Below are 13,685 nucleotides of genomic sequence, written 5' to 3'. Positions count from 1 at the left end.
GTTTTAAAATTTCACTTGGACATAGACTCCGAAAATGGAGAGGGTCAAGGGTCTAGTGGGGTTGACATGGTGATTTTAAAAATTTTAGAATAAATAAATTAAAAAAAAAAAAAATAAGGCTCCGTTTGGTAGCCATTTTTTTCAAAATACATTTTTCTCTTTTTTTTTCAACCACACATTCTTTATTAAAATAATATTACACGTAAATCAAAAAAAATTTCTTCTTTTTCAACCACACATTTCACATCAATTTACTATTTAAAAATAAATTTTTACATAAAAATGCCTATCAAACGCTCTCTAAAAATTCAACAAATGAGAATAAGTGGAAATTAAATGGGCCAAAAGGCCCAAAAACTCCATAACTTGGTATAGGTGCATTGGCTTATGAATGCAAATCCTATTATTTCAACAGCTCCCTCTTGCTTTCATATAAAAAATTTGTCGGCTGTTAAAATTCTTGCCGGTGCGTTTCTACTCAGATCTCTCCCTTCTCCCTCTCTCTCTCACAAGTGAACTTGTTTTCTTTCATTGTAATTAGAATTTTGATTTATTGGAGCTGTTGTGAGTTTTGATCAATCGGAAAAAGGTAGGGACTGTTCATCGTCTCTTATTTTTATTTTAAAAAAAAACTGACGAACCAGCAAAAATCGTAATTGGTTCACAATTTTTGATTAAAATTTATTGCTTATTGAATTTACACAGCTTTTTCTCAATCGATTTTATGAGTGTGACTAGACCAGATTTTGATACGATTCTCGATTTTTCCAATTGCACTGATTGATCTGAACGGTTTCCACAACATTGCCTTGATCTCATCGAGAACTCAATAGACTCTCGAATAAGAATAGTCATCCATGACCTTCACGGGAGATGGGGGCCGACCTCGAATACTTCGACGATCAAGTCAATCAATGGAAAAGAAAATATATATAATGAGTGTGGGATGAGCTAAATGCGCAAGCTACAAAAGTGTAGGAACTCTGGGAATATGAATATGGAAAATGAGAAAGCAATCTTGCAATATTTTAGAGTCAAAATTGCATTACCCTTGAGTTGGTGTGAGATGTTAGCTTTTATAGTGGCATGGATAAACTAGTGGCTGTTGGATGAAGAAGCACATGGCTTCATCCCAACAGTTGAAGTGTCCTATCATAGGTCATCACATCAAACGTCCTAGACTGTGCGGTATTTAACGCCTTCTGAAAAGATGGCCACCATATTGCCTAGGTTTGAATACCTACGTAGTAGGCTGACAAGACTTGACATTTTTGTGTGGCAAAAAAGGTCACATCAATCATTTGCATAAGATCTTTATGCAGACGATCTCTTGGAAAGGATGCTCATTTTATGGTTTGAAGACTTCCACTTCGATCACATAGGCTTCGACCTTCCATATGACACTTTGTTAGGACGTCGTGTCACTTCTCTTAGATCTTTAAGATACTTCTGTTTTGGTAATGTGGGCTTTAGCCACTTACATAGTACTTCGGTTGAAGCGGTTGATCACATCTCTGGTTGTTTTACAATAAGTGTCACTTGCTTCAGTCATAGAGCTTTTGCTTACATGTGGTGCTCCAATCGAGGAGAAGCGTGCCTTTTCATCATCTTTACCTTTGATGTCGTGGAGTGTGGGCCTTTGCTGAGCTTCTAATTAACTGCTATGTGGGCTTTTTCTTAAGCTTCGGTAGGGAGATGTAACAATAGTTCCCCAAGTCCATCTATGATTATTTATGTCATGCGTGGACTTCATGCTTAAGAAGTAACATTCTGACGCGTCTTTGTTCGATTGATCTTCTGATTGTTCTTTTTAAAAGTGATGTTCTAATGTGGAGGTCTCACCTATTGCAGTTATTTTTAATACAACAATTCTATTTCAACATTCATGCCAATGTTCAAAGAAAAAATTAGACGTGTCATTAAATTAAAGGAACAATAGAAAAATATAAGAGAAGAAATAGAAGAGAGTTAAAACTTAAGCAGGTATTTCATTAAGAATCAAGATCCCGTATTTATAAGGTTTAAAATGAGAGCTACAATTAGAACATAACATATTTTTTCATAGTAGAGAGAACTTATATAAGTATTCTGATAGATCAAATAGCCATTTATAATTTTCTCATAGTTTTACATTACTCCACTTTGATGACTATCAACAACTATCGCATTAAAAACTTAGTGTGATAAAAATACCAAACAAAGGAAAATGTACAAATAGTTATAACAAAATTGGAGTAATAAAATAATTTCTCGTTAAAATGCCATCAAGAAAATCTAATAGGGCAAAGCTTGATCGAAGAAAAGGGTACAATTGCATCCCCTAATTCTATTAAATGAAAATTCTTATATGTGGTTATCCATATCTTGTACGTCAGTGTCTTCAAAATTGTAATATTCGGGTGAAATGTCTCATGTAGTCTTGTATAGTCTTCCAACAATATCGTCTTCATAGAATATATTTACTAATTTTCTAAAGATTGTAGTAATAAGATGATTCGAAAAACGATTATTGTTGTCCTCTTTAGAAGTTTTATATATACAAGAGTATTATTTTGGGGGTAAATATCTTGTATGTTCTGAACATTCAACATATAAAAAATATAACTTTTTAAAATCTTTATAGGAAAACATATACGGGAACAATCCTAATGAATGAAAAAGAGTGTATTGTAAAAGTTGTCTTATTAAAATTTTTTTCCAGGAAAATCCAATGGGACAGAAACTTGATCAATAAAAAAAGGATACAATGCTTATTTTCTCCCCCTCATAATAATGTCACTTAAGCATATTAAAATTTTCAAGTATAATATTAATAGTCATGCCAAATGAGTTAGTTGTAACCACATTTCAAATTTTATGTATTGTCAGGACAATAGCATATGGACTTGTGATTGTATCTACCACAGTCATTACAAAACTAACTATGTTAAGAATTGTGTATTACATATTATGACTTCATTTTTCTTATTTCCGTTTCACATAAATGTACACATTTAGATTTTTAGAATGTAGGTCCAGAAACTTCAAATTTCTCTAAGAAATTCAATTTTTACTAGGATTGTGTCCTTTTATTTGACCATTCATTTTTTCGATTGATATGTATTGTTTCGATATTCTCGCTATTCATAATATGAAGCGGTAAATCATGTACAAAAGTGTTGATACATTTTTTCTTTTGATTCCATTTCTTTTCTCATAAATACACAACTTATTGAGATATCTCCATTATTAAATAATTTAAATACTTGAACCTTTTCTGAAATTTTATTATTAGTTATATCTATATGTTCTCCATTACTACACTTCCAACGTGGTACCATCTTCTTTATTTGCTCCATTTTTTTAATCTTAAAATAGAAAGTATTTACGCTTCAGGCGTGACACACACACACACACACACGCATATATATAATTTTAATGAATTATCCTCATTGGATGTCAATTTGAGTTGGACCACTTAAAGTTAGTTTGTGAGATATTATTGATCTTTTTGATTAGTAAATGTATTTAGATAAATTACCTTTCGAACTCCTAATTCGAATTATCTTTTGTAATGATATAAATAATATAATGATGCATTATGAATATAACCTTTCAGCTTCTTAATTCCCCTCCCCCCAATGTTGAGAATATTGTTCAATCAAATTGACAATCAGGGAACCATGTTATAAAATATCATCTATTAGAGTTTAAGATATTGTATAAGGGTTCAAACAACGTTTTATTCTCAGCATTTTTTATTTTTCCATCTTAGTGTATTTTGTTGTATTAATTATACATATGCAGCACTATCAAAGTAAATAGATAACAAAAAAATAAAAATAAATAAATAAATAAATTCTCTAACCACAAGTCAAATATATCGAGGAAAACTTTAGTGTTGATATGATGCTATTAGAATTCCTCAGAGAAAGTTCGCTTTGTTCTCACCAATAATTATTTAAATATTATTTGAAGGCATTTAATAAATAATAGTGTTATGCCATTTACTGCTATCCAACTAACTTTTTAGAAGGTTGAGATTTAGGCTTACTAGCATTAACAACAACAATGTAATCATTGTATAGTTTGAAAATAATGTTCATAATATAAAATTTGAGTAAACAATCTTGCAAATTTCAATTTGTGAACACTATACAATCATTTAGTAGTTATATATATCATATCCGTTATATGCAAATAATATATAGATGGTCAACATCTAGGTGATGGGTCCCATGTACCACCCTAATTAAATTTCAAGATTATAAAAATTTAATTACAACTTTAGCTAGTGATGATTGACACCAATTTATAATACTGAGAACAAGTATTATATAAAAATAATTGGATTACACAATCTTCTGGTTTTCATTGAATATCTAATTAAATTCTCAATTTCCCATCATTATTAATCTAGTAATGATCAGTTGGTCATGCCAAATAATAATACATTTCGTAATTGAACTTCTTGCTCTATACAATATTTGTTCCAAGACTTGTATAGTATCAATCATAAAACACATTTTAGAAATTTAATATGTTTCTCTTTAATTTGGCAGAAATATTTTATTCTCCCACATAATGCATTATTGACTCTTCTGGAGTTTCGAAATAATATTCTTTTGAAATATTGATATAGGAACGGAGAGCTTTCCTCCTTTCCTTCGGAGTCTTTGCTTTTAAGAACGAACCTCTAATGTCCTTCAAAAGGAAGGATAAGTCTGAGAGGACCAATTTGCCGATGAATAATGTTTTGCTTCTTTAGAAGCAATTTAATTAAAATTGCAATTCTTCAAGACCACTAAAATATTCATGTTGAAATATATATATTCATGATTCTTCAAGAATAACCACATAATATTATTCAATAAATATTATTTCAAATATTGATTGTATAAACGGATTCAAACAATTTGTACTATTGTTATGACATATTTAAATATCCAAATTATGTTTCTTTCTAGACCAACAACTGATTATTCTTCGAATTATTAGTTTAATATAAAAGTATGTTTCTTTTGGAATAATATGTTAATATTCTTTTGAAATATTAAAATTTCAATGTCATGCTCTACTAAAGAGAGTAATATTCTTTTAGGATAGTAATGTTATGCTTCTTCGAGTGCAACAACAAATTAAAAATATCAATTAAAAGTGTAGAAATAATATATTTTATGTTGTGATCAATTATAACATGCAAATCAAATACAGAAATGGAATATGCACGGTGTAATGATTATAATATATACATAATAATCAATTAAAGAAAAATGTGACAACTCATCAATTGGAATTGATTGGTGGATGCGTGCAATAAAATAATTATTTAAGTAATCACGCAATTTTTGTAATTGAGAAAATATGCAATTCTTATATTGAACAACAAATTCAAAAGAAAATTTAAACTTGTGGATAGAACTTGATAGGTTATCTTCGTGGAGTTTCAAAATATATATTTTGACATTTGGACTATAGACCAGTGAAAAGTTTTTACAAGAATTTGGTTATTGTTCTCACGAATGAATTGTTAGATTTTAATCATAATCATTGGATTTTAAGAACAATGAGTTACGAGTTTTCTGTCCAATTTTTACACGATCGAACAAAAAAGTGTTGAGATATCAATAATTTGATTACAATTATGCAAGCTGTCTAGATTTTACAACTTTTGCATTCTTGATTTTGAATTTTCTCTCTATTTGGGTGAGCTCTATCTTGTTGATAGCATATTTTTAAAACTAAATGAATAAGAAAGAAATATAAGAGAAGAAATAGATAAAGTAAAGTGAGAATCAAAACTGAAATGTATATTTTACTAAGAATCAAGGCCACGTATTATAGGGTTCAAATTGAGAATTACAATTAAAGTAATATTGACTCTTCCAGAGTAGTTAGAACTTATGCATTTATTCTGAAAAAACCAAATAAGCATCAATAATCATCTTATAATTTTACAACAAGATTTAATTAATTAATTTTTTTTGGTGAAAAGCATTAGACCTAAATGGCATGTTTGTTAGTTCGGATTGTATAATATTTAACTGTTAAAATAGAAAAAGAAGAAATGTTTAGTATTGGAAACCAAACATAGATAATTTAGTGGCATTAAATCTTGAAGCAAGATGAAATTTGGACTCTTGTACCATTTTGGAGAGTTGGGCAACCTTCTCTTAAGCTGCAGGACGCAATAACAAGCATATAAATGATTGCAATTCATTAAGGTTAACAGCAAGGAACTTAGGAGATAATAAATGAAGTAAATTGAAGTTTGTTTGGGTCCTACAAGTTCTTAACGTGGTTGAAAAGCTAATCTGTGGTAAATAGAGTTTACCCACTTTTGAGTGCTAAATAACAAGCGATCATATAGACTATTGGAATTCAGCAAGAGTGAGCAATGCAATTAAGAGTTATAAAGAAATTTTATTTATGTGATGCTCACACTTCATTATTTCTTGAAAACACTCGTATTTTCTATCAAATTCTTCTCATAGTTCACTTATTATCTTAAACAAGTGTAGGACACACTACAATGATAACTAAATAAAATTCCTAATAGATTGGAAAAAAAGGGGCTCGGAATGCATAATTGTTCATCATATGCATATGGAAAATTCTAGAATATGTCAAGGTAGGGGTCACAGGGTCCTTGCGATGACTTCGAGGTTTTTCTTCCCTAACCATCCAATACACGTTTTTACACTTTCGGTAACGAAAACTAAATGAATTTTGACTAGTGTAAAGCAGAAATATACATGTAAAGCAAACACCGGCAACAAATGATACCTTTATTTTTGTATCTTCCAGCTACTTTGTCGCCTACTTTAATTCGCATTTCTGTGAAATATATATACGAATCGTTTCTGGATTATGACTAGAACCCCCTTTTCTGGATCCATCTCACATTAATAACCCGGCTCCTACCACCGATAGGTAGTTATAAACAAGTTTCTTTTAAAGTAGATATCTGAATGCCAGGTATGGCTCATAACAATCTATTTTCGGGGGCATATGACGATTCTTTCACCATTTGGGGTGTTAATTTACCTACTAAAATATCACCTGTCTCTACCCAAGAGCCCAGCATTGCAATTCCATTTTGTCTAAATTGCAAAGTAAATGGGCTTCTAAATGCGGTATTTCATTAGTGATCATTTCAGGGCCTTGGCTTGTCACATGAATCTGAATCTCATATTTCGTATATGAAAAGAAGTATAAATATCTTCATATACCAAACACTCACTAATGAGTACTGCATTTTTCAGAATTGTAATCTTCCCATGGCATATAAGCTACTACTATGTTTTTCCCCAAAGCAAGTACACCACCAACTGTAGCAGCACCATCTACTAAAATTTTTCCCTTTTTAAAACATTTACCTCGCTGAACTTGGGGTTTTTAATGCATAAAAGTATTTTTGTTGGAACTTTGATACATAACTAATGGAATGCTTATAGTATCCTCATTACCCGAGAAAAGGATCTTTTTAGTATCGGTATAAATGATATTTCCCTCACGTTCAGCTATAGCAAGAGCCTCTGAACTAAAGCTGCTTGTCATTTCAACCCAGTTCCAACAATGCATTTCTCGGGTTGAGAAAGTGTAACTGCTTGACGTTGTATAGTAGAACTCATTAAAGCCCTATTTGTATCATTATGTTCGATAAAAGGCATGAAGGAAGTTCCAATACAAAAATACTGGAAGGGAAAAACACTTCCAGCTAGAACAACCCGTTCTTCCTGAATACCCTGATTCAAAACTAAAGAAATTTCTGCCACTACCATATAATATTCATCTCTACTTGTTGATAAATAAAGCATCCTTACCTCTGTTGATCTTTCAGAAATTTCATAAAATGGGCTTTCTAGAGATCCCCGATGACCAATCCTAGCATGAATTGCTAAGGATCCAATAAGTCCAACATTGATTCCCACAGATGTGTCAATTGGGCAAATACGCCCATAGTGACTATGATGGATATCTCGTGTCCAAAAACTAGCAGTTCGCCCTGTTATTCCTCCAGGGCCTAACTAAATCAATTTTCTCCCATGAACTATTTTTGTCAATGGATTAGTTCAATCCAAACTTGAGATAAGGGGTGTAAATCCAAGAAAAAAAAAAGATTCATAAATGGCTGTTAATGGAGTTGAAGTTACTATATTCTAAGGAGTCGGTATCAATTTGTGTTGAATTGCTCCACATATAGTTCCTCGAACCACATTTTCTAAATGAACTAGAGTCAATCCAAATTGATCTTGTAAAAGATCTTCTATAGAACAAATACGTTTATTTTTCAAATGATTTATATCGTCAAGTGTACCCATTCCAAATTTCAGTTCAATCAAATGATCAGCGGCTACAAATATATCTCGTGGTAACAAAAATGTATTGTTCTGGGACATATCAAGGTTCAGTCTTTGGTTCATATTTCATCGACCAATCCTTCTTAATTCACATCTTTGTTGAAAGAACTTCTTTAGTAATTCCTTACACAAAGATTCAGAAAATACTGGATCCCCATCTACACAAGCAAATTGTTCATAAAACTCCAAAATGGCATTTTCTTATGATCTAATTTTTTTCTCTCCTTATCATTCAGAAAAGACAAAAAAATTTCAGGATAACAAACATTGTCTAGAATTTCTCTTGGATTCGAACCATAGCTGATGATAGAACTAGAACATATATTTTTTGTTTCCTACTCACACGAGCCCATATCTTTACTTTTCTATTGATCTCTAATTCTGATCTTCCTCTCCAATCTGATATTATGGTGCTGATATGGAACGAAATTCCATTATGGTCCAATTCTGATTAGTAATAAATACTGGGACTTTGCAATTGATCACAATTCTACATATTCCATTTACTATAGAAGTTCCCAGGGAATTCATTAGAGGAATGTTTTCAATAAAATTGGTTTGTTCTTGCATAACCCTACTAGTTTTCCAAATTAATCCTCCGGATACATATAATTTAGAAGAATATGTGAGTGATTCATAAACAGCATCTTTTTCTTTTATTAACGGTTCTACCAATTGATATCTTTCCACAAATAATTGAAATTCTATTTCTTGATTTGTATCTTCATTTGGAAACTTATAAAGTTCTTCTGTCAAACCCTGATCAATGAACCTACAAAATCCTTCAAATGGTATCTGATTAAATCAAGGTTTAATATATCTTGAAAAAGAATATTGAGTAAAAGTAGATTATCGATTATTTTGAATACACGAGTTTACTAGATTACAAAATAAGAATTGAAATAAACGGCAATAAGGGAATTCAAGATTCCAATACAAACATTCACATTAGATTTGATATCTTTTTATTGCTTTTTTAAAGTAGAATTAGAATAAATAAATAACAAACATACCACAACTGTTTTGATATCATCACACTTCAAATTTAATAGTAACTATTGCACTACAAATCAGGCATTACTCCTCATGGGAACGATATTCTTAACTTACAAATCTTATTACTTATACAGTGATCCCATACGCTTACGGCTTTTACACGAACACTTCTATTTTCCAATTGTCAAATCATTAGCAATATTGTAAGTTCTTTAAGCATTATTTGTAAGACGCTATTCAAAATTACTATTCAAAAGTTACCATTCAACTAAAAATTATGCTACAACAACATAATCATTGACATAATGTCACATGCCCCTTCATTATTGGACTATTTTAAACACAGTGAACTTTTTCATCCAATCACATCTTTCAGCTAAGATTATGTCACTTTATTTGTCAATCACTTTCTGTCCAAGTGGCATGACCCTTCAACAAATGAGTAAATATAAAAATATAACTAATAGAAGAATTGATATAGGCAAAATTGTCTGGTTTATTTGAAAAGATTTTTTTTTTTCTAAAAGATGAAAAAATATTTATTGTTAGTAAAATTTAGTAATTTCTAAGAACATATATAAGGATATTTATTCAAGCAAAAAAAGTTAAAGAATAAGTACAAGTTGGTTTATAGAGTGGATGCACAAATCATAAGTCACAACATGACAAAGGTCGTTAGGAATGTAAACGAGCTGAGCCGGCTTACAAACTGAAGCTCGCGGCTCATGCACGACTAAGCAAAAACAAAGCTCGAGCTTTTTTGCCCATGCTAAGCTAAGCAAAAACTCGGCCGAAATTTTGTAGCTTGGCTTAAGGTTTCGGCTCGGTGAAGACTCAGGCTTCACCTAGCTGAGTTAGCTCACAATTTTTTTCTGACTTCATAAAATTCAAAATCATTTTTAATAATATAAACTTTGTTCTATTTATATACTACCAATCAATTTCGTTTTGCTTTCCAAGAATAAAATAGGAGTAAGATGTGAAGATTTATCCAATTAAATCTTAAAATTGAAAATATTCTTGCATGGTAAATAAAACCGCAATCCAACAAAAGATCTGGCAACTTTTCTATTATGTAATATTGTTCTAAGATAATAGTGATTTAGATGATATGTTAAAAGTAAGCAAACAAATTTGCCACTTGAAGACTAATGAACTTAAGTTGATAAATAGGTCACACTTGCTTATGCATCCAGTAATGTTCTTTCTAGCTTGCAAAAGTGTGAATTTTGTTGAAGACAACTTATATAAACGGGCTATGTAAGGGTTGACTTTTGATATATTTGTTCGATCAGTTTTAACCTGCAAGAGCGTGATTAAAACACAATTTATATGATCGAAAATTTGGACAGAGTTTCGATACATATAAATGTGGTAAACGATTACGTAAAACGAGAATTAAGAAGGAGTAAAAAATAGAAAATAATCCAAAATGAGACATTATATTTTTCCTTAAGACAGATTGCCTCGTTACGGTGTTCACGGTAAATGATACTTGTCTCCCAAGATACAATGGATTCACAACATATAATAATAGCACTTCAAACCACAAGAAACCGACGAACTTTTGACAGAATTTTTCCTCTAAAAAGGAAATGCATGAAAATGCTACAGAAATAGGAAGGAGAGAATTGCAATAGGAGAATGAGTGCTCAATGCAATTTGTATATCCAAAATCATGTCCATATAGTCCTATTTATAGATGTAGAACGGGTGTAAATAAAGTAGTGTGGGCCAAAAATGCATTTTTTCGAAAAGTTGCAACACTTGGCCAAAATTTGCATCCTTTTGAAAAGTTGTAACACTTCGTTTCTTCCAAATTTGGACTACAATTCTCATTCATCCGGAATTGGATTCAAGATTCCAAGTATACCACAACAATCTACTCAACAAGTAAAATAAGTTGGTCTATTTACTTTTGTAATTTGACCATCAAGTCAAGTTCGAATATTTGGTCGAAGTTGACACGAAGTCACACCTTTTCATTTTCCACTTTTACACTTAACCAATTTTTGGTTATTTTTGGACTAATTTCAACAATCCCCCAAATAAATGAAAATTTGGGTACGCATATGCAAATGCGATGATATGAGGCAATATAGAGAGGGAGAAAAAAAACATTGCATCAGGGATGGTGACTTTTGGCCTTGAACATCTCTTAGTGAAATACAATCGAATTTACTCGGTTAATTGGTGAACCATAGGTTTTGAACCACTTAGCCTTTGATGTAAACCAAGACAACAGTACTAACACATATATCTTTCTTATTATGTATTTAGTTCTCATGACTTGGTTCATTTTGGCTCTGAACCCTTCTTGATTTCATAAGTGTTTAGAGAATGCAAGCATTAAACAATTCTCATCGAAGGTGCCCCACTTCACACTTATATCGGTGACCTCCTATTAAGAGTATTTTGTCCACTCCACTTGACTTAATCAAGATATAAGAATCTTTAAAAGATAAATTTAATCTTCATCCACTTTGCAGAAAGTACTTTAATATCATAGGAATGAGTTAGAAATTCTAATTTCCTAAGTGCTTCATAAAATTTTCACAACTTAGTTGTCCCTTTGAATCAAGATCTTGGGATCTCCAGTCAACTAGGTAGGGTTACCATTGCAAAAACTCTTACTTAGTAGGCTTTAATCCCATTCCTCTCGATAGACAATGTATTTGATCTCTAGGCAAACTTTTCGTAAGTAGATCCGCAATATTCTCCTTTGATTTCACATAATCTATCGAGATAACACCATTTACGATCAGTTGCTTAATGGTATTGTGTTTATGATGAATATGTCTGGACTTACCATTATACATACTGTTTCGAGCCCTTCCAATTGCTGATTGATTATCACAATGTATACTTATTGCAAGTACTTGCTCAGGCCAACATGGAACATCTTCTAAGAAATTTCAAAACCATTATGCTTTTTCTCCAGCTTTGTCCAAAGCAATAAACTCAAATTCCATCATTTATCGAGCTATGCATGTTTGCTTTGTTGATTTCCATGATATAGCAGCTCTACCAATTGTGAATACATAACCACTAGTGGACTTGGAATCCTTTATATCGGATATCCAATTCGCATCACAATATCCTTCTAGTACCACAGGATACTTTGTAAAGTGTAATCCATAGGTTAAGGTATACTTTATGTACCTTAGAACCTTTGTCAAAGCCTTCCAATGATCATGGCTTGGATTACTTGTAAATCTACTAAGTATATTCACCGTAAAAGCAGTATTCGATCGAGTAAAGTTTGTAATAGACATAAGACTGACAATTATTTGTGAATACCTTAGTTGTGATATGCTTTTTCCCGTATTCTTGACTAAGTGCATACTCAGATCAAGAGGAGTTCTCGCAAGACTTTCCTCAAACACGTCAAACTTCTTAAGTATTTTTTCTATGCAGTGAGATTATGAAAGTACGATTCCATTTTGCATTCTAGAGATTTTAATCCCTAGGATTACATCTGTTACACCCATTTCTTTCATAGCGAAATACTTTGTTAGCATATTTTTGGTATTAAGCAACATTTCATGACTATTGTCCATTATAAACAAGTCGTCCCACATATAGACATAAAATTACATAGACATTCGATGTATGTTTAATAGATACACATTTGTCACATTCGTTGATTTTGAATCCATTTGACGTCAATGTTTTGTCAAACTTTTGGTGACATTGTTTAGGAGCCTGTTTTAATCCATACAAAGATTTCACAAGTTTACACACTTTGTATTTTTGGTTAAGAGAAACGAACCCTTCAGGTTTCTCCATGTAAATCTCATCTTCTAACTCACCGTTTAGGAATGTCATTTTTACATCTATTTGATGAATCTCAAGATTGCTTATTGCCTCAATTACAATTAACAACCTTATCGACATGATTCTAGTCACGGGTGAATAGGTATCGAAGAAGTCAAGTGCTTCTTTTTGCCTATATCCTTTAGCAACCAATCTAGCATTATATTTATCAATGGATCCGTCAGCTTGCAATTTTTTTTTTGAAGATCCATTTGCATTCTAAAGGCTTGTTACTATAAGGTAAATAACCAACTCTCACGTATAGTTTTACATTATGGAATCTATCTCGCTATTGATAGCTTCTTTTCAATGCGGTGCTTTCGGTGTAGACGTTGTTTCATCAAAAATCTTTGGATCATCTTTTACCATATAGGTTAGAAAATCTAGGCCAGACGTCTTAAAAGTCCGAACCATTTTACTGTGCCTTGGTTCTTCCTCATTTGAAACTCCATTGGTAGTTTCATATGTTCTCTTATTAGAACTTGTATTTTCCTTATCTTTGCAATGAAAAATATTTTTATAGAATGTTAC

This window comes from Olea europaea, chromosome 5 (genome assembly GCF_002742605.1).
Source record: "Olea europaea var. sylvestris chromosome 5, O_europaea_v1, whole genome shotgun sequence".
Lineage (NCBI taxonomy): Eukaryota > Viridiplantae > Streptophyta > Magnoliopsida > Lamiales > Oleaceae > Olea > Olea europaea.
The sequence above is the reverse complement of the archived record's forward strand: the minus strand, read 5'-3'. Positions refer to the sequence as shown.